Consider the following 23,907-nt stretch of genomic DNA (forward strand, 5'->3'; position numbering starts at 1 on the left):
AATTGACAAGTCAAATTAACTTTGTGGAACCCTACAGTGCATACCAGGAATAAAGATCAAAGTGCTCCCTCACTCTACGCAGAACCTGCCCTCAGATCTAATGATTTACAATTAATTTTCTTATAAAAACCATGACACTTATGTTACCAGCACATTAAGTCTCTCTAATCCAACTGCCAAAGAGATAATTTAAAGCAATCATAATCGTCTATAAATATATTCAATAAAAGTTCTTTCTTTTCTCCAAGAAAAGGTTAAAACATTATTCACCTTTACTCTCCAAGAGATTGAAAACAGAATTACAAACATTAAAATAAAAAAAAGAAAGGAAGGAAGGAAGAGAGAGAGAAAGAAAAACTCCACCTAATAAAGATCTGCTAAAGGTAGTAATTTATGGCAGCATATGTAATTTTTAAGCTCCATCTATCAAGGAACAAAATTGTATTAATATGAAATGACATGAATGCCTTCTTCTTAAGGACACACCACAGAGGATAATTTATCCCTGAATTTCATAGTCAAGATTTTCCACATTAATAACATTATGACAGTTTTTACTAGTATATGATTAACTAAAAAAGTGCTTCCTTTCATGATCCTGGTAATCCAAAAATTAAAAAAAATACATTATTGTAAACATCACACTGGACAAAGTGTATTCACTTTTAGTTTGAAATCATACATTTCAAATGGGCAGATGTTTACTTTCCACTCTTGTAGTGCTACTTTTAAAAAGACTTTTGTGCCTTACTTAGAATGTTGAGATCATTTCAAAGTGATCCATGATGAGTTTGCTTTCATAAAGTGTTCTATTTAATGTGCATAAAAGACTTAATTACCCAATTATATTTTACTGATTAACTTTAATATTTCATACAAATTAAATAGCTGATTCTTCTCTAAATTCAGGTGATCCAGAAAAAATGCAATCAATTAATTTGGAAGAAAAATGAATAAATTTATATTTTATATATAGATTGCTCAGGAAGAAAGCAAATAAAACAACAATTCCACATGTTGAATGTAACGGAATCTTAAACTTCCAAAAATAGCATATGAAATGCATATAAAATAATACAAAGGCAATTATTATAGTCTTCAATACAATCAGTCATTACAATGGCAGACTTGTGACAGCTTCATGAAGACACTGGAGATTATTTTTTTTCAACTGAGAGACAATTGTGGGCTTCAGTGAAAAAGTATATATGAAGGTTATTTCCTCCATTTTTACTTGTGCAATGGAAACCTGCATTGCATACTTTATTTATGAACAAAAGAATTGGTAACTTAAAGTGAGTAGACACTATTTCTACATATTATTAGGAATAAGAAGGCACCACTGATTTGATGTCTTGTAATTACTGATAGTTGATTTTGAGTTGTTTATCTCAGCATTTGTTCTTATTAAACTTTTCTCAGTGATATAACCTAAAACCATTATTGTGGCTTATGAACTACAAATAAGACAAATTCATAGTAGTATTTCATCATAGAGAAATTTTTCACAGTCTATGTTGACAATACGGATTCTTTGTCCACCTGTACCTGGAATCTATTTTGCAGAACAACATTGTTTATATCCTCACAGCTCAATTCTATGGAAAATTCTTTGCCAAATTTTCAAAGTGGTACAGCAGAGAACCAAGATTTATCAAAATTCACGTGGCTTGAATGTGTTTCATATTGTATCAATATAGTCAGTTACATTGTGAGCTGTGCCTATGCAGAAACAGGTGGCAATATATTGCTACCTACTGCACTATGAATAAATCTCCTGAAAATCTTCTGCTGTCAAACAAAATTTAGAACCAGAAGGAAGACTGTGGGGGTCAATATCAGGGAAAAAATGAGTGGCATCTGATCTTCTGATCTCCCATTATTGCTAAACAGGTAGATCCAGGAATAAAGTGTATGTTTATTAATTTTAGAACATCTGTTTAGAACAAGGTTGAGATAAAAGAGCCTATAACAACAACAACAACAACAACAAAAACTCTTAATTCCTATCCTTGACAAGGATCACCTAGCACAGCTAATTCCCAGTTCAGAGCAACAGGTATCAGAATAAGTTCTTTAGTAGGATCCCATCTGTCTTAGAAAAATTCAAAATTTATTTAATGATTAGCTCAAAAGCCAGGCAGAGAACTGCACTTGCATTTTTCTTACTCTCAAGGAGGTTGCCTAAGCCTCCCCTGCAGCCCTTGTGCAGCTGAGAAAGGGTCAGTGGGAGGCAACAGTGTTGCTGGATTGCCTGCTTGGCCCTAGGCATCTCAGCCTTGCTGATCCTAGCTACTGAAAGTGCTGTGGCGGCTAGTTTCCTCCAGATGGCGCTCGTCGCAGACATGCCTGGAACAGGCTGCCCACCCCGCCCCCACCAATCTCAGGGTTCCAAACACACTGGGGTCTGACTGGTTTTCAGCTACTGAGCTTGTATGGCCTTCAAGGAGTGATTGTAGTTGCTTTCAAGTATATAGATTAACAATAAAGTGCTTTAATGTATATTTTCATGATTAACAAATTTGCATGAATGTAAGACAAAAAATTCTTGCAGATTGTCAAGCTAATATTGAGTGTTATCTTTGTAGTATATGAAGTTTGATCTCAATGTCTTACCAAATTATCTATTCTCTGACACTGCCTGTACCTGGGCATCAGAGATATATGTAAATTGGCAGGTCTGCAGTATAAGTTGGTTGGCTAGCTGGGATAAGATTTATTCCCAAGTATTTTAAAAAATAGTTTTTTGTTGTAAATGAATACATTTTATGTATTTGTATTTGGTGCTGAGGATCGAACCCAGTGCCTCATGCATGCTAGGTTAGCGCTCCACCACTGAGCTACTAACCCCAGTTTCTATTCCCAAGTATTTGTGAGGCTATTGTGAATGAGATACTTTTCCTGATTTCTCTCTCTGCAGATGCATTACTGGAGAAGAGGAAAGCAATTAATTTATGTAAGTTGACCTTTTATCTTGCTACTATGTTGAATTTGTTTATCAACATTGGAAGTTTTCTGGTGGAGTTTTTTGGGACTTCTAAATATAGGATCTTGTCAACAGCAAACAGAGATAACTTGAGTTGTTTTCCTATTTGTATCCCTTTAATTTCCTTCTTTTGCTGGATTGTTCTGGTGATAGTTTTAAGGACTATAGTGTATAGTAGTGATGAAAGTGGATACCCTGTCTTGTTATTGATTTTAGAGGAAATGTCTTCAGTTTTTATCCCTAAGTATGATGTAGGCCTTGAATTTGTCATATATAGCCTTTACAGTATTGTAATAATTTCCTTCCATTCCTAGTGTTTTAAACACTAGGGTTTCTCCAGTATTTTTAACATGAATGGGTGATGGACTTTTTTGTATAGTTTTCTTGCATCACTTGGGATAATCACATGATTCTTATACTTAATAATGACATAATTCATGTGGTGAATGGCATTTATTGATTTGCATAAGTTGAACCACCCTTACATTCCTGGGATAAAATACACTTGATCATGTTGTACTATCTTCTAAGTGATTTTAAATGTGGCATGTCAGTTTGTTATTTTGGATTTTCATGTCAATTTTCATCAGGAATATTGGTCTGATATGTCTTTGTCTGGTTTTGGTTTCAGGGTGACACTGGCTTATAGAGCAGTCTTCCTTCCTTTTCTATTTCATGGAAAATTTTGAGGAGAAATGGCATTAGTTCTTTTTTAAAAGTCTCACAGAACTTAGCTGAGAATCCACCTGGTCCTAGGTTTTCTTCGTTAGAAGGCTTTAATTGCTGCTTCAATTATATTTCTTCATCTTGGTCTGTTCAAATTTTCCAGATACTCATGATTCATTTTGGGTCAGTCATATGTGTCTCAGCATTTGGCAATATATTCTAGATTTTCTAATTTATTGATATAAGTTTTCACAACAGTTTCTAATGATCCTCTGAATTTCAGAATTGTCTGTGGTGATATCTCCTTTTTCATCTATGATTTTGTTGATTTGACTCTTTCTCTTTCTTTTAGTTAAATTTGGCTAAGAGTATATCAGTCTTATCTTCTAAAAGCACCAAAAATCTCATTGATCTTTGATAGTTTTACACTTTCATTAATTCTATTATGAAGACAGTGTTAGTATAAGTATTCCAGGAAGAATAAAGAGATTCTTGGCCAGCAATGTCCCACATTAGGAAATGTACATCATTAATCACTATCTCTTCTACCTTACTTCCTACTGTAGAGGATATATGTACTATTTTATTCATATAAAATTATTAAAGGTGGATATCACTATTGAAGTATGCTTTCCCACTTCATATCAATGTAAACCTTTACTTTCCACTATTTTTACTATTTTTAAAAGTCTGCTTTATTTTTTTTCATTTTTTTTTCAGTTTTTCTACCAGATATTTCCCCAGGAAATAGATGAGACTTAGCAATTAAAAATCAAGAAGTCACAGAATACCACACTGAAAAGATGATATTTAAGCAAACTTTGAATGTTAAATTTAAAAAAAAATGGCAAACACTTACTTGAGTTGTACCGATTGTTGTTTCCTTTTTCTACTCTTTTTGAGTTAAAATGTGTCAAATATTGTTAAATCACACTTATGGCTTCTGTGGTCTTCTTCTTATGCAAGTGACCAAGTGACTATTATACTTCTTATGCAGTGTGACCATTTTAAAGCTAAACTTCTCCTGTAACCATATTTTGACACCACAGCCAAAAAGAGAATAAGTGAAATGGAAGCTCAGACAATAGAAAATGAAGATTGAAAAGTGGCCCCAGTCTTCCATATTTATCACATAAACTAAAAAATACTTATTTGAAGGAAATTGATTAGATATTTGCACTCCACATCTTTAATCACACAAAAAAAGACTTTCCCTTGACATGGAGCAAAGCTAAAGAAATTATAAAAATATTGAAAAACTAACATCCTTTTGACAGTAAGAGTTTATGTTCTATGATGTTTTCAAATGTTTCAAGAAACTATGGTTTACATTAATATTGTGAGAGTTAAGTATCTTTTTAAATGTAGTATAATTTTCTTCTTGAAAATTTTTAAGGAGAATCTATAATTTTGAAAATAAAAAAAGAAAGTTTTTATAGATGCTAGTTTCCCCCGCATTGTCCAAACCTACAGTAAAAATTTGGTTATCCTGCTTAGTGAATAGCCTCCATATCCTGGTTTAGAGAATTCCCATCTTGTGCAGTTGACCCCATCCAGCTACTTGGGCCACATGGCCTGGCCTCCCCTGTCTTAGGCTAAAAAATACAGAGAAGCATTTGAGCATCTGCTTCTGTTGCTGTTGCCATTCTCAACCTGGTCACTGGTGTCCTCTTCCAGGGAGCCAAGGGCAGGCTAACACCCAGGGCACTCTGCTCTGAGCAAGGCCCCATTGCTGGTGCCACCTGCTCCTAGACATTACCACCACTTTACCACGAGTTTCATGGGCCCCAGTCCTCCCCTAGCTCCTTTTGGGTGATTGAAGTCTGAATTCTCTCCTTGTTCCTAAGGTTTGGGAAATTTTCTGAGCATTTCATTGAAAAAAATTGTGCACTCCTTTAGTTTGTATTTTGAAAACACCAAAGATTCTTAGATTTGGTCTCTTAATGTTATCTCAGATTTCTTCAATATTCTGGTCAGGGTTACCTAATATCTTTTCTTTATTTTTGACTCTATGTTCAGTATTATATACTTTATCTTCAAAGCCTGACATTCTGTCTTCAAAAATGATTTATTGAGTCTTTAATTTCCAGGATTTCCATTTGGTTCTTTTTAAGAATCTCTCTTTTTATTGAAATGATCATTCACTTCCTGTATTTTATCTCTAGTTCATTCCTTAAATCTTTTAAGTCACTGAACATTTTAAGTACAAACTTTCTAAATTCTTTCTTCATCATTTCCTTAATTGTGATGTCAATGGGATCAGTTGTTGATCAGTGTTGTGAGCTAATTGGAGATTGTTTGATAATTTACTTTTTCACTTATATGTCTATTCATCTTCTGGGATGATTATTGCTTCTACTTTTATACAAGGGACTATTTCATGAGCTGCTTTCTCTTAAGAGAATCTGGTTGGGAGAATATCCAGTTGTTGATACTTACTACACTCAATGTGTGTCCTCTTCTCTTCTCACCATCAGCACCACATGAGAGAGTGGTATAAACATTAAACCCTGTTTATACAAGCACTTCAGAACAAACCATATACTAATCAACCTTATGAGAAACAAAAACTAGTTAAAACTGTTTTTCACAGTTCCTCTAACCCCAAGTATAAAATCATAGTAATGATCTGGAATTTGTTGAGAAATTAATTACCAAAGATTGCAACATTACTATTATATTACATAGTGAAGAAGAGGGGAGTATAGATGAATTGCAGGGGGTGGGGCAGGGGAGAAGAGATAGAAAAATATCAACCAAGAGAAAAAAACATGCTGGTTGCCATTCTCCTAGCCAAAAAGATGCTGATCTCACCCACTGTTCTCTGAAGATCAGACCCCAGGATAACTACTCAGAAGTATTCTTTATAAAAATGTATCTACCTTGCTTCAGATGGTAATACACATTTATATGACATCTGTTTCAGAATACTGTTATACAAAAAAACTATCATGAATATTTCTTATAAGAGCTTGTTGCACTGGAACAAAGAGCACCTGGGTCATGCAGGTGTCGTCCTACCTGCATGTGTTTCAATCTCCTGATAATCCCAATGACCTCCAGGCCCTCCTGAGCACAGAGTCCATATAAGAAGTCACAGTCTGGGCAGCATTTGTCAACAGAAGCTAGGAGACCACACCATGAAGAATCATCCTAGGGGCTGAGGGTGAGTGTGAAGGGCTGTCCCTCCTCTCCCTGTCCCCTGTGGATAAGTGCTGCTTATCAAAAATCTCCTCCAGAATCAGCCTGGAGCTAAGGATAATCTGCATGATGGACAGCAATCTCTTAGATTGGAACAAGAGAAGACTTGAGAAGCCAGCCCAGCCTAGGCCTCAGGATTCAGACTCAGGGGAACCTCCACCCTGGTCTGCATGCCCCTCCTTCTCGGGCTTCTCTGTTACTGCACAAGTTCTTCCTCGAGGGACAGACCCATGGAGCCCAGAGTTCTGGGATCAACCTGGAGCTGGCTCTCAGCTCAGCATGGCTCTGCCTTTGGGGGACAGGATCCTCAGGATTTTAGCCCCACACTTGCTTACTGGTTGCTGTGAGTCTGAGGGGCCATAGCTGCCAGAAGAGAGGGGCTGCTGCTCACATGCTCAATGACACCACCCTCCAGTCAGCCCATGGGACACTGAACTTACACTGAAGGGAGGGGGCTACCAGAAAGCCAAGAGCATCCTTGAAGTGAGTCTGGACTAGGCAGGCAGAAAATCCTTTGGAAATCTTTCTCAATGTTAATCCTACCTCTCCTTTTCTCTCTGTGGAGTCACCTTGGCCTCCTCTGACCTGACTCAGCCATCCTCAGTATCTGGCCATCAGTAAGACAGCTAGTAACACTGCTCTAAAGGCAAATTGGGACATAAGTATGGACATTAGTACCAGCAGAAACCAGGCCAGGCTCCTTTACTTGTCAATTATGATGATAGCAAATGACATACACTATCCTTCGTCTGATTTCAGGTTTCAACATGGAAAACCCAGCCACCTGTCCACCAGCAGGAAATAGGTCACAGATGAGACTACTTCTGTACCACAGCACATGGCAGTGGGAGCAGCTGGCAGTGACTCATGGTGACACAGAAGGGTATGTGGGACAGGAAACACCTGCCCAGTGTTATTCTGTGTACCACCCACTGAGCCACGGGCATGACCTTGGTCTCCACTCACTCAGCTGGTTTCCTACTACATCCAAGATATGGAATAAGAGTGGAGATACTGACTGGAAATTGGGTTATCCCAATGGATTTGTTAAAGCCCGGTGAGGTGGTGCATGCCTGTAACCCCAGTAACCCAGGAGACTGAGGCAGGTGGATTCCAACTTTAAAGCCAGCCTCAGTAACTTAGGGAGGCCCTAAGCGACTAATAAAGACCCTATTTCTAAATGAAAAATTAAAAGAAGGGCTAAATTTGTTGCTCAGGGGTGAAACAGCCCTGAGTTCAAACTGCAGTACCAAAAGAAAAAGAAAAAAAATAATTTTTTGGATTTTAAATTGAAAGTCATATCACTTCTATCCATAACCATGAAGCAAATAGTTCACAGTTTTCTGGATGGACAGTGTCTCTAGAGAACCTGGTTTCTGCATTAGACACTAACACTCTCTTCCCTGCATTTGAACAGAGTGTGTTAGGAAAAGGACCTCCTTTGACAGGTTGGCCTTAACTGAGAAAACAAAAGATTATGATCCTGTAGGATGGCATGGACAGCATGACCCATGCTGACCTGACCAAAGCAGTTCTCAGTGTCTGAGGACAAGTTTGCCCAACAGCTCATACAATTAAGAAGTGTGTACATGGGACTTAGGGGAGAGCAAGACCACCATATTTTTACACCCAAGAAGAAATGCTCACATGCCTCCTAAATCTGATCAAAACTAAACTTTGTGTAGCATAAAAGCAAGTACATGTTTGTCCTTGTGGAGATACATTCTGGGACAGGGATGTAGATAATTTCATAGTGTACTTCCCTAAGAGGAGGGAAAAATGGCACCAAATAAAGCAAAGACAGGTCCATGAAAGAGATCAAGAAACAAGAATGTGTGAATGATCATGGGATTCAGCCCTAATCTATGGCTAGTCTTTCAATGCTATTAATTTTTTAAAAATTGGTTCCAATTAGTTTTACATAACAGGAGAATACATTTTGACACTTTGTACACAAATGGAGCACAACTTCTCATTCCTCTGGATATACCTGGTGCAGAGACACACCAGTAACAAAATCATTAATGTTTACAAGGTAATAATGTCTGTCTTATTCCACCATCCTGCCCAGCTCCACACCCCCTCCACTCTCCTCTGCCTAATCCAAAGTTACTTATTCTTTCCTCCCACTCCCTCTTAAGAGATCAGCATCCACTTATCAGATAAAACATTTGGCTTTTGTTCTTCTATTTCAACATAGTTCTTGAAACACTGGGCAGAGCAACTGGACAGATGAAAGAAATTAAAGGGATATGTATATGAAAAAAAGAACTTAAATTAGTACTATTAGCTGACAATATGATCCTATACTTAGAAGACCCAAAAAGCTGCACGAGAAAACTTCTAGAACTAGCAAATAAATTCAGCAAAGTAGCAGAATATAAAATCAACACCCATAAGTCAAAGGCACTTCTGTATACTAGTGACAAATCCTCTGAGATTAAAATGAGGAAAACTACCCTATTTGTATAAACTTCAAAATAAAATAAGATGATTGGGAATCAAAGAAAAAAGTAAAAGACCTATACAATGAAAACTACAGAACCCTTAAGAAAGAAATCATAGAAGATCTTAGAATACAGAAATATCTACCTTGCTCTTGGACAGAAAGAATTAACATTATCAAAAAGGATTGCCTTATTTTGCTTACCATGATATTCTTCAGCTCCATCCATTTTCAAGCAAATGCCATAATTTCATTCTTCTCCAGTGCTGAGTAATATTGCATTTAGTATACTTGCTATATCTTTTTTTATCAATCAATTGTTGAAGGGAACCTAGGTTGATTCCGTAGTTTAGCTATTGTGAATTGACCTGATATAAACATTGGTGGGGCTGCATTACTCAAGTATGCTGATTTTATGTCCTTTTGTATAAACCAAAGAGTGAGAAAGCTAGGTGAAATGGTAGTTCCATTTCAAGTTTTCTGAGGAATCTCCATACATCTTTCCATAATGGTTGCACCTAATGAACTAAAAAAAAAAAAAAAAAAACTTAACACAAAAAGAAAAACTAAACAAAACAAACAAACAAAACCAAATGACCCAAACAATAAATAGCTAAAGAACTAGACACGTCATAGAAGAAGAATTACAATTGATTAAAAATATATGAAAAAATCCAACGTCTTTAGCAATTAAAGAAATGTAAATCAAAACATTCTAAGATTTCATCTCACTCCATTCAGAATGGCAATCATGGAGAATATAAGCAACTATAATTGTTGGTGAGGATATGAGGAGAAAAGATATGATGATCAGTTTTTAATAATAAAACAACTTGCGTGGGTGAAAATTGAGAGCTCAATGCAGCCAATGTTTCTCTGGACAACTTTTTTTCAAGAATTTCCTGAAGTAAAGATTTACTCAGGTAGATTTTACTCCTGCATCCTCCTGAACACAAGTGTCTGGCTGACACAGATGGCCTCAGTCCTCAGCACCAAACACACTCACTATGGGATGACAGTAATCATGAGACAGGGAGGAGGATGTGAGGTTTCCACAGTGAAACAGACACATAATCATGAGCAAGGCTGAGGGGGGCTGGGTCAGCCATCCCAGTCCTGTAGGTTTTATCCACATTTGGATGAAAAGGGCATTGTGAAGCAGCCCTCAGTGTACTGCTGGTGTGGGGTACAGACTGGGTGAATGGCTCCCCCCACCAGGTCAATGGCTGCCTGAGCTGGAGTGTGATCCTCCCTGCAGGAGCTCCTTGTTTGGAGCATGTTCAGGCTCTTTCCACCCTCTGCAGGGCCTCTCCTCTCCCACCACTCTCATCCCTTTCTGCACCTCATGGGTCTCCACTCCATGGCGTCCTGTCTCAAGCCCTCCCCTCTGCACACACAGGCCTCTCCCTCTGCTCCTTGCCAAACCCTGCAGAGGAGACTAGGCCCAGAAATATGGCCAGAAGATTCTCTGAATCCTGCTGCAGGCCAGCCATATGGGCACCACAGCAAACATTCCCAGCCTCCTCCAGAGTCAGGTAGATAACAGGAGACTGGCCTGAGAACCCTGGTGGCCATCTCCTATGCCCTAGACCAACCTATCAGGACCTCCAAGTTAGCCCCAGGACCACCAGAGGTTGGTGGACGCCTGCAGCTTTAAATACCTGACTTCACCTGCTCAAATATCTACACACCTAAAGATCCTTTGTCACCAAATTGATACTGTCTGGCTCCATCCTCATCCTTCATGGGAAATGAACAATTTACTATACAAATGAAAACTAGGATCACAATCTAAACATTGGGAAATGAGTATCATTCATTCATTCACTGAAATGCTTGTAAAGAGCTGTAAGTTTCACAATGACTACCAATATTAAACACAGGTAGTACTAAAAGAGAAAAACTGAAGTTTGTGGATAACATGTGCAAGTGGTGGCCAGGCAGGGGGATCAGCAGGGGAGTCAGGTCTGTCAGCTTCAGGATAAGGTGGAGGAGTGAGGAGTGCGAAGTGGCTTGCTGGGCTTTGGCCTCTAAGATGCAATGGCTGTGTGAGGAGCATGATGATGCTACCTCTCAGCTGAGCTTCACTCAGGTTGCCTTGCAGCAGGTGATGGATGAGCGTGAAGTACTATGTGGGAGGCTACTTCAGGCTGAGAGGTCAGCATTGGCAGGTCAGCATTGCCCCCAAAGTTTGTACCTGTTATGGGAGCCCAAAAGCATGGTGCTGTGGCATGGCCCCTGGAAGGAGAGGAGCAGTCAGAGGAGGGGGCACCTGGAGCACAAGGCATGCCACATTTGGAGGCCCAGATGCCAGCCCCAGCATCTTTCCTTTGTGTGCCATGACACCCATGTCCTTAGTCCCAGGCAATGCAACCCCATGTGCAAATGTCTGTACTCTGCATTCAGTGCCAATCCCAGTGGGATTCCCATACACCTCTACAAGCCTCTGTAATAATGAAATCAGGATCAGCAGGAGCAACAGCCACAGCACTGGCAGCAGTTGCACCCCAATTGCTTCCTGTAGTGACCTATCCACCTCGCTTGTGGGCTCCAGTGGGGTGCCAGGAGGGAATGGCTCCTCAATGTGTCCACAGTTACTGGTGTGACCAGAGTTGCCTGAGTTTCTGGAGCCAGGATAAATTTCCTGAGAACCTCCCAGGTAGATGCAACCTCGGAGATAAAAAAAATTCCCATGCAAAAAGAAGGTCCTGAAGGTCCCCAGAGAATGACTTCCTTGAGGGAAAGTATAAGTCAAAGCTAGAAAGAGGGTCAGGAGAGGCCCCAGGGGAGAGACCCCATGTGGGACAGCATTAGTCTTAGCCTGGTGCTTTTAATTAAAAAAATAATGTCATTGGGATTTTAATAGGAATTGCATGAAATCTTTGTTAATGTTTTGGTATTATGACCATTTTGGCTATATTAATTCTGCCTATCCAAGAGCATGAGAAATCTTTCCATCTTCTAAGATCTTTTTCAATTACTTTCTTTGGTATTGTTTAATTTTTATTGTAAAGGTCTTTCACCTCTTTTGTTAGATTGATTCCCAAGTTTTTTTGTGTTATTTTTATTGTTTGTTTGTTTGTTGGGTTTTGCTTTGTGTTGAGGCGAGAGTGAATGGGGAGGTTTTCCTAATTTCTCTTGCTGTATATTCATTGCTTATGTATAGAAATGCATTTTTCATGGGTATTGATTTTATGTCCTAATTTGCTGAATATATGTATTGGTTCTAGATGTTTTCTGGGGGGAATTTTTTGGATCTTCTAAATATGGAAGTATGTCATAAGCAAATAGTGAAAATTTGAGTCTTTTTTTCTATTCATGTCCCTTTAATTTCTTTCATCTGTCTGATTCCTCTGACTAGAGTTTAAGGATTATATTGAATAGAAGGTATGAAAGAGGACATCCCAGTCTCGCTTGAGTTTCATTAGAGAAAATGCTTTCTGTTTTTCTCATTTAGAATGATGTTGGCCTTGGGCTTAGCATAGATAGTGTTTACAATGTAGAGGTATTGCATACCTTGTTTGTTTAGAGCTCATCATGGGCATCTTCAAGCATGATTTCTTGTGGTATGAGATGACAGGGTCATGTGATAAGCAAAAAAACGGATTCATCATCAGGAGTCATGGAAGAAGATTAACTCAAATGACTGGATTAGATCCTACTAAATAGAAAATAGTTTTGTTTTCAAATTTCAAGTAAGGGGGATGTAATCTTGAAATCCCACCAGAAAATCTCTCCAATTATTAAAATACAATTCTTTGTGTATATTTTCATTCTGAATCAAAAAGAAGTTTTAAATTTTTCTATCTAAAAATGTCTGGAGATTCAGAAAGATTGAGACATCTGTAGGTTTGGCATTCAAAGCAGAAATGGAATCTATTTTGATTCTCAAAATCATAGCTATGCCTCCCTTTCAACCCATAATTATATGATCAAAATATTTGAAGAGCAAAATCCTTTTTCCTGATTTAACATATTTTCATAAATACAGAATATTAATGTATGGGTCTAGGTGTCAGTTTTTAAAGCAATAACCACACACTCTCCAATAACACACTTGGACATGAAAATACACTTTCTAAGAGAATAGTTGCAGCTCAGAATGTGGCATGTGCTCACAATTAAAGTTCCATGTTGACCAGTCACCATGGTAATGTGGGATACATATCTGACCTTCCATTTCCACTCAGTTGATCTAGTGAGTGAGTTGGTATCAGTTAGAGTTGGAGAAGAGTAGGGAGGTTTTGAGTTCCTGGTCAGCCATGGGAAATCTAAACTGCTGTGGGGAAGGTATTTTGTCAGTGATATTTTTAAGTCGGTTTCTTCAAAGGGCAGTTAATATTTACTGAATATATTTTTCTCTTGATATTTTTCATCTCTGACACTGAATGTTCTCTCCTAAGATTTAAGTATTTGATAATATTGTTTTATCACTCAATTCATATATTTGCTTGTACTATTGACCTGGTTATTGAAAATGCTTTTCTAAATTTAGAAAAATGAACAATTCCTAATGCTAATATCATGTGTGCTCTTAGAATGAATAAATAAATAGGGGGAGGACATCTACCTTGCTTTCATGAGGTGAAGAAATAAAGTGAGAGAGAGTATATGGATGCTAAGTAAGGCAATATATATCCCATGAAAGGGCAATTAGGGGCCATACTCAATTGAATGTATATGAAGATCTAAACATAATATTAGAGAAGTTTAAATTAAGACATTTGTAGAAAGGAAAGAGGAGTGAGATTTCAGGGAAAGTTTCCAAGTGGTTGATGACTACAGGATCCCTGATGTTCGGGGGCTACTGGGAAGGAGGCAGAAAGGACAGTGCTGTGAGGTCAAAGGAGGGTCATCAATAATGGAGGAAATGAGGGTCTCAGGGATCTTCAAGGAGGATCCATTGGTGGAGGTTCACAGGTTGTAGTTACTGGTGGATCCATGTAGGCAGATAAGTATGGCCTCTGGCCCTGCAGGATCTATGAAGAGGTGTGGAAGACCAGGAGATGGAATATGCCAGATCAGAGCTGGTGAATCTACAGCAACCACGCTTTCAACCAGGCCTTGTCTGGATGCTCAGGTGATAGCCAGAATATTAGTCTGCAGACACGGGAGCAGGCCAGATTTTGAAATGGAAACACCAAAGCATCATTCCAGGGTATCTTTTTTCTCCCATTAATTCACATTAACAAGCCATACAGGTGAGAAAAGCACAAGGAATCTTCATTCTTGGCACATCCATCAAGTGGCAGTTGGTTTAGAATGTCCTAAGTTCTCAAAGAGTTTGTGAGCCCTACAGAGCCCTGATGATTTGGGTCATCAACTACTCATCAGGATGGCTCACTGAGAGGCAGCTGGCAGTGAGAAGACCCTGGGGGAGGGAGGCTACAAGTGTGGACTCTACTCTTGACCTTCAGATAGGCTTCATTTGCATGAAATCATCATTTTTTAAGTCAGTAATTTTGATGAAGAGGCAGAAGCCTGGGTTATGACTGGAACTTTTCTCTTAGTATAATTCAACCTTCTGCTACTGAATCCTCATACTAAAGAGGCTTCAGGGGAGGAGTATTTGAGAAAGACTGAGAAGAGTTCTGGCTTCCTGGTTCTAGGGAATCCACTAGAGGACTCAAGTGCTCAGGAATCTCTGGTCCCATGTAAATAGCTACATTCCTGTCCCACATCCACCGCTCATCACTGTTGTGAATCTAAGCAAGTCACATAAAATCTCCAAATTACAAACACCTAAACTCAAAATTGTGGTGGACAGACTCTGTTTCACCCATCCCTTCAGGCTGACATGTAGTCCCAGGAGGTCATAGATATTCTCCATGAGCTTTACAGAATGAGGAATAGACTTTCTTCACCCATTGCTCTGGAGGATAAACTCAGTTTGACACCTCTCTGTTCAAACACTGTCAATGATTGAGCTTTTTTTCCCACACATTTAATGAAGTGTCCTATTTAATGACAGGACACATTAGCACCCATATGAAGCACCAGTCCTCTTAAGGATGCTTGGATGTAATCATTGTCAGCGTTATACCATTACATAGATCAGATGCACACTTTTTGCAAACAATTGAGAAACAGAAGGGTTTATTTAACTGTACAGGTATGTAATTTTTGAGGTAGGATTTGAACAAAAGCCACATAACCACAGCCTCTGCTGATGGTCACTGTTTCCTCTGCCTTTCTATGATTCCACCTTAGTAATTGTGTTTGTGAATACAATATTTTATTGGGTTTTAGACCCCACACATTGCAATTTCATCCTAAAGCCCAATCTGTCATAGGTGCTTTGCTGCCCCAATGGTGAAAAATGAGCTCAGTAGTGTGAAATCTAAGAATCACATCCCTCCTTCAAATTTTATTAAACATAGATTTTGTTATATTTTAAAATTTGTATTAGTTATTTATGCACATACATTTATTTATTTATTTATTTATTTATTTATTTAAATGTGGTGCTGACAATCACACTCTGTGCCTCACACATGCTAGGCAAGCACTCTCCAAATGAACTACAACCCCAAACCCAGATTTTGTGATATTTAACTCTGTTCACAGACTGCAAAAATACATCAGAATTTTTTTTCTAATATTCCATTGTAACATTGTCTCCCCTACTGTACTAACTAATATTCTACTCTCACTTTCTATGTCATCAATTTTCCAGTCTCCATGAAAGAGGTGATATTTTGCAGCATTTGTCCTTCTGTGCCTGACCTATTTCAGTTAATGTAATTATCAACTTTGTTGAAGAAAATGACAGAGTTCTTCTCACTGGGAAAAAAATACAAGAAATATTTAAGATGCTGGGCATGCTCTTTGTGTATAATATATACTTGAATTCAAAGCTCAAATTATACCCCCAGATATTTACAATTATCACTTAAAAATTAAAACTGTTTCAATCATTATTTGAATAATTGATGACCCACTTCTTTTCTTGCTAGTACGTTGTCAACAGCTAACTCTGTTTTATCCCATTTCCCAGGCTCTTGCCTCCCACGTGAGCACTGGAAAACATCAAAGCACACAGAAGGGATCCACAGGTCTTGGTCCAGAGGGGTCCACCTGTTGCCCCCAAACATCCTTGTGCCCAAGGAAAAGTCCAAAAAAGGTACCTTGGAAATCCTGTCATTGTGTCCACTCTGCAATAATGATTCTAGTTTATATAGAATTCCATTTTTTTAGTTTGATGTGTACAAAATGATGTGCTTTGAGTCATTCAGCAGTGCTGCAGGCCCAGAAGTAAAGATCTAGTTACCTTTTAATTTTGTGCACTTGATTCATTCAACTGTTGATGGACACTTGGATTGATCTTAAATGTATTTATGGCGAATGCTACAAACATTGAAGTGATTATATCACTATATTATGCTGGCTTGCAGTTATAGAGAATAAGCAAAGAGAAATGTAATAGCTGAGGCTTGTGTGTTTCATTCTTGGATTTTTCATGAATCCCCACATTGGTTTCCAGAGTTGTCCTAATAATTTACAGTCTACCAGCATTGTGTCGGTGTACACTATTTCTCCTATCCTTGCCAGTATTTCTATGGGTATCCAGTTTCCCAACACCATTTGTTTAAAACATGATGTCCTCTCTAACATATATTTTGGTGCCCTTGTCTCAGGGATCAGGTGGCTGTAAGTATCAGGTGGGTTGTCTCTGTGTGGTATATTCTATTTCATGGATCTTCATATCTATTTTCAGTTCAATACCATACTGTTTTTGCTGCTCATCTCTATAGTATAATTTAAAATTGGGTATTGTGATGGCATTCACAATATTTTTTCTTGCTCAGATATGCTTTGACAAATTGTTGTTGTTGTTGTTGTTCTTGTTGTTATCCCAAGTTAATTTCCGGGTTGGTTTTTCAATACTGTAAGGAACATTATTGGTAGTTTGAATGGGATTGTATTGAATTCATTGAATCTGTATATTGCTGTTGATAGTATGGCCACTTTGACAATATTAATTCTGGCTATCCAAGAACACAGAAGTTCTTTGCACCTTCTGAGATCAACTTCCATTTTTTTCAGTGTTCTATAGTTTTCATTGTAGACATCTTACACCCTCTTGGTATATTCATTCTCAGAGGCTTTTTCAGATTATTGTAAAAGGGATAGTTTTTGGAATTCTGTATCAGTGCCATCAATGTTGTAATATAGTATTGCTATTGATTTATGAGTGCTGATCTTCCGTCCTGATACATTGCTAAATTCACTAAGTCTAGAATTCTTCTGGTGAAAATTCTTGGCACCATCAACTTGGCTGTGTCAAGAAGGCTCCTGCTTTGCTCTGGGGACAGTGGGAATCACAGAGCTTCCTTCTTGCACCAGTGTACAGTGCAGAGAAATCTCTTCTTCAGCCAAGTAAATGCTGCCTCTCTGACCTCAGGATTTTTAACTAAATCTGTCTATTTTGTTTCTGTGTATGTTCCCTCCCTATGTGATCTAGCAGTGCCATTATTCCTGCTGCTGTAGCAGGTGCTGCTTCTGCCACCACCAGCTTAGATCCCAAGTACTTTTTTTTTGTCTTTATTTAATATACCCAAGTTTCTGATTCTCTAAGACTCCCTGAGTGTCCACTATTGAGTTTTAGTGAAACCCCTCTTTTGCCTACCTGAGGGGAAGGACTATTCACACTGTTTACATCACAGGTTGTGGAGCTGCAAGAAATAAAGGTTCTCTCTACCTTAAATTTGTTTCCATTTTGCAATGCATTATTTTTTTACTTAATTTTCTGACTTAATATGCCTCTATGATTTTTCTCCATTTACTATTAAGTTTTAGAGAGTTCCTTTAGTTTCCCCCTCACTGAGAAGCAGTCTTCTTGCCTTCTAAGTCTGGGTGCATCCTTCCTCCAATCTGCCAATTTCCCTTTTCCTGACAGCAAATTTGCACAATATCTTAAGACACCAAGGAATGTTTAAGGCCAAAATATACTCTTATCTTGATGAATAACTCAGGTGAACTTGAAAACAAATTTTATTCTCTCGTGGTTTTATGAAGTACTTGTACAAATGCCAATTAGATCAATGTGAATGGTAATGGTGTTGGTAAATTCCTAGGATTTCCAAATCTAAGTACCAGCATTCTTGGGTTGAAGTAACGCAACTATACTATCTTAGAGCTCTATTCCCTAGAAATCCCACATTGACCTGTTAGCAGAAACATGCTACTTCTGAAAACTTTAGGGAAGAATTTTTCCTGCCCATTCTTAACTTCTACTGGTTTGGTGGCCATCATTGTTCTGCTTGGTTTTCAACTGCAGCACTTTACTCTCTGCTTCCATCATCACATGGCAATAGTCCCTCATGAATATGCCCCATCTTTTTATGAGAACAGATGCCCTATTTGGGGAATGGGTCCACCCTGTTCAAGGAGGATACTTTTAATTGCTAAGATCACAATGACTCTCTTTTCAAACCCTGTAAAATTTGGAGGTACTGGAGTTAGGACTTAAACATGTATTGGGGTGGAAGTAATATGACCCACTCTTGATTGATTCAAGAGTATACTTTTTCTTTTCTTCCTGATGGATCTGTAAAGTGTTATGAAGGAATGCTGAAACTACTAGTGTATCCATAGAATATTTCATTTCTCATTGTAGTTCCTTCCATTTATTCTGTATTTTAAATTTTTGTTTCCTGGTATGCTCCTTCTCTTGCCATTCAAAAACAATCATATTCCAGCAGCAATGGAGCCTGTGTGTGTTAAACAACCATCTCCATACACTCTAGATCCATGTCAACAGTAAGGAAGCCTCTGGAGTAATTCAACATCACACCAATGTACTGACAATGACCCTGTATTTCCCTAGATTGCAATCAGGCCGTCATGCAAGTAGCATCAATGGATTTGGGAGGAGACCAAATAAATTATATTGCTGAGGTAATGTGACCCTTCTTTGTCTAAGATATAAGTGTTGTTCTGTTCCTTTTACTTCAAATTCATGCATGAAAATATGACAGTGTTCATTATAGGTGACTCATATGTGGTGAAATTACAACTGCACACCTATTCCCTGTGAGAATGATTCAAGATGACATTCACATATGAGAACAACCATTGTCAAATGATTGTAGTGAGCATTTTCCTCAGTGGCACTTTTCCTTGGTAGAAAATGAATTTTGTGCATGTCATCAAATTGTACCTGAGAAATCCCTCATGCAAAGCTGAAGTCTATTCACAAGTTCCCCCTCTGCCTTACTTTGTGATCTGTGCCCCAACTGCTATTTCCCATCTAGTTATTTAATGTCACCACAGCCAACAGTAGACTTGGGCAAATGATCTCCTGCTCACACTGTCTTCCTTTCTGTAACTACAGGTAGCCTCTGCAGCAAATGAGAAATGTAAGTATTCTGAACTCTCTAACATGCTGAGGAAAACCTCTATACTTAGATAGATCAGATATTCCTTCCTGTTTCTATGTAAATATTTATCTTGGATTTAGATTTCTTTTGGAAATGAGGATTGGGATGTGCTGACAAAGCGAAAAACCAGTGAAGGATTATGGCCATCTACCATGATCCTGAAACAGCTATCTTTTTGGTAGTGTGCATTTAAGAGAATGAAGGTGGGGAGGCATCTCTGAGCATGTCCTTGTGTAATAATTGTGTATGCATTTGTGAAACTGTGGGAGCTTCCTCAGAAATTCTGTTCTAACATGCCCAGTACAAAATTCCATTTTTAAAAAATAAAAACCCACACTAATGCATGATTTTTATGATACAATTCCTTCACATTTCATGACACCCAGATATTAAATTCTGGTTACTAGGCCTACTCTGTAGATAGAGATGATGCTGAGTCAAAAGATCCAGATTCTTGAGTATGCAAGTTATAGAAGATATAAGAATTCAGAAAATTGTTCTGATGGTAATGCTTTGGAAAGGGAAATGAATTCATCATTTAGTGATATATCACACTCCAGGTTATTCCAATATATTAGTGTACTCATAACTCCTACAGAGATGTGAAATATTTTCCATACTTTTAAAGTGGACTCAGTGGTCATCTCTTTGTACATCTTTTTGTACACCTAGGGGTACAAAATTTCAAAAGTACATATCACATGTGGTTCTAGTCTAGCTGGAAAACCAAAGGTTCTGATTCTCATTCATTCATGTTCTTTTTTTGCTGTGTATTTTCATTGCTGACAATATCAAGAAATGCCCTGAACAATTCACAAGCAATAAGTTGTATAATAATAGTCATTCTGCATCCTCCTAGTTCCCCCAAATGTCATGGTGGAGTTCATTTCTGGAGAAGGCATGGGTCAGGAGTCCCCATCAAAAGCCATGGTAAGTTTGCTTATCTTCCTCTGAAATCCAAGTGTTGCTTTTTAGTTTCTCTTTCCCTTGTAATATGATTTGATTTCTTGGAGATGATATAAACAATTTTATGAGTGTGCAGATTTTCATGGGGGTGTCTATGGCCAACTGAGACCACACTGAAGGCAACATTAATGAGAAAGAATATCAGCCACACACTGTATGATAACAAGCTCTGTGTCTGCCTGTGGTTTTCCCTCCTGGCCATTGAATTCCTTATTTATCACCTAATCTAGGCCTGTAACACAAATTCCCCTATAGAACCTTGTGTCATTTGATGAGTGCACATTTGCTTTGTCCTTGCCTTTGAGTTCCCTTGACTTGACCACTTTCTCATTGGATTTTCTAATGTCACCAATTAAAAATAAAAAGACTTGTACACACAGGACAGAGCATGGCTTGAGATTCATAGTGACTCCTTTTCTGTATTCACAGGAGGATTCAAGAGGAGCCATAAGTGGTATGTATCCTGGCCTCACTCTCTTCCTGATGCAAAATGTAAATGTTGCCAAGGGTCAGACAGTCTTCCTTCCTTTTGAATGCAGAGTCTAAGTAATTCCACTACCTCCTTGAGAATGAGAAGTGAGGAGATTGTGGTCCAAATTGATTTAAAAAAAAAACACAAACACACAGACACCCCCCCCACACACAAAAAAACATAAAAAACTATGGCCATTCTCCATATTTACTAATAGCACCTGTGTGAGTTGAATGTTGTGGTTAGTTCCATGAGAGATTTGTATGTGTTGCTCTGTGTACATCCATGTCACTTGATTCTGAGTGTGCCTGTGCATTTGTTTTTTCACATTTGTGTGTTTCTCTAGATATATACACACCAAGATGCCAAAGTTCACATGTTTAAACAAAAAATGCCATGTCCATTAGATCATGATTTTGCATATGAGTAAATAGAGCAAATGATAAACTGTCCATGGGTGCAGTTCATTCCATGCCAAGAATACCTCAATTAACCTTCAAAATATATCCCATCCAAACCTGGAAAATTTTCATGACATTCAATAAGAAAAAGCTCAGTTTCATTCCTGTCACTGCACCAGTAGCAACTTCACTTAATAACAAACCTCACCTGTCAATAGGCCCTGTATTTAGTCAGGGCATTTGATTGTTCATCACACTTCACTCATGACAGTTTTTCACGTTCATATACATTTTCTCTGAGAGGTGTCAGAATTCATTTTCCAATCCTATTCTAAGCACAAAGTTCTGGACAGGGTCAATCCTTAACAGTGACCCTCAGGTCCACCAGCACTCTGTGCTCACTTATGGTAGGAATCTGAGACAGGGAAGATGCACAGGACAGAGTTTCCTGTAGCTAAGGAAGGGATTTGTTTGCATGTTCCAACTGACATTGAAACCTGCATTTTTGGGTCGTTTGGTAGACAACACTTTATGGGAAACATGTTTAAACTGGAGGGACTTTCATCAGGGATGACCAATGCAACTGCAGCTCATCTAGTTACAGAGCTAAAGATGGGCTCCAGTGAAGGTCAAGCTCAGCTCAGCAGTGGTGTCTGATCCCACAGTTTAGGTCTGTGCTGCTTCCTGTGTGCCCTGCAGGATATAATATTGACAGTGTCTCTGAAATGTCTTCACATTGTTGGTCTCAAATGCTATCCAGGTCCTCCTAATCATACATACATGGATACTGACACTGACTGGTCACTGGGAGGGTGGAAGCACTGAGCTCGTCATTCCTCCTCATTTCTGAGCTCATCCCTGGGCATAGTGTCTTCATCTTAGTCCCTATCAGCATTTGTTGAGTGCCACTCTGTGCTAAAACCTCTCTTTTCCAGCATGTGGGGCTTCACAGTGAGCCACTTATCCACCTGGGATCTCACCAGAACCAGCCAGAATCGTTAGGGAAGTTTAGAAGATAGCATTGTGTCCAAGCTCTGCACCCACATTTCTCATCAGCTTTAGGTGGGATAGCCTGACTTTATGGGGAGTCATCTGGATTTTAATGTTGATTTTGTTGATGCAGAGTCCTCAGTCCCTCAGAGAGTTCCTGGCCCTTTTGCATGAGTCTACTGTCTACTTACAAATGAGGAGTGAGGTTAAGCTAGCAAACAGCTATCCAAGGAAACCCAGGGGAAGGAAATTCATGCTTGCTTCATTTTCGAACTCCAGGTCTTGGCCATACAAAATAGCAATCACTGTTTGGATATGGTGTGTATTTTTAATTTTATTTAATTTTTAATTAAAAACCTTCAAAGTCTCATCCAAGTTCCACATTTCAAGTGGCCAGTAGACCCATGTGCATAAGGCAGAGAGCCACTCTCTTGTGGGCAGCTGCTGTGATGATGGCACAGTATTTGTTCTGTGAGTTTGTATTCCTGAAACTGTTGGCATCACAGTTTGCATGTCAGCTTGGTCTGTTTCAAGGAGAGAGTAATAATGTGCCAATGGAAGTAAGTAATTAAAATTTGACTCCTTCAGTTCCACTCTCAATCTTGAAGGTTTGCAATTGTTTGCAGCATCCTGTTTGAGGCCTCTGACTCCCCAGAGCTAATAGAGGGTCTAAGAAGCCACAACAGAGATCAGGGTGATACTGACTATTAATATTAGTATGACTCTGTTTTTCTTGCTAATAAGAAAACCCTTGAGACTAAATAATTTATACAGGTGGTTTAGCTTACAGTTCTGGAGATACAAGACCATGACACTGGCAAACACTTGGCTTTAGTGAATGCCCTCTTAGCTGCATTGCATAATTGGTGGTGTCAGCATGGATGCAGGTGCAGGAGGGAGACATCACATGGGGAGATAGGAAGCCAGCAGGGATCAGATGATTCATTTTCTCTTCTTATATAACCAGGATCTAACAAGGGTTTGACAAAACAATATTCCTACTTCTGAGTCTCATACCCTTAAAAGACCTCATCACCTCCAAGCAAACCCTTCCTCATACAGGTGTCACAACTGTCTTCATGACCATACTAAGGACCAAGCCTCAATCACACAATTCTGTGCAGTACAAATATCATGAACCCAATTTACCATCATGAGCTTAATTGTGACAAAGAATGCATGAGACAATCTTAAGTAATGCTCTTGCTGATTTTTGTGTCTCTAAAGGTTGGACATGGAGCAAAGTTTATGATTCAAGCAGTGACGAGGAAGAGACTGCAGGTAGGAACAGCCCTAAGGGCATGACAAAATGGGGAAAGTTTCCTCCTAGGAGTTTAGTTCACTTAACTCATGTGGAAAATGAGGAGTGGGCATGAAATAGAAATAAACAGAAATAT

At 38.6% G+C, this 23,907-nt stretch overlaps 1 pseudogene; it reads right to left on the reverse strand.

Annotated features, from left to right (window-relative positions):
* Window positions 1–1,440: 1,440 nt before the first annotated feature.
* The window catches only part of LOC144256048 (carnosine N-methyltransferase-like), a 68,272-nt pseudogene continuing 45,805 nt past the window's right edge, over window positions 1,441–23,907 (reverse strand).

Source organism: Urocitellus parryii, chromosome 7 (assembly GCF_045843805.1).
Source record: "Urocitellus parryii isolate mUroPar1 chromosome 7, mUroPar1.hap1, whole genome shotgun sequence".
Taxonomy (NCBI): Eukaryota; Metazoa; Chordata; class Mammalia; order Rodentia; family Sciuridae; genus Urocitellus; species Urocitellus parryii.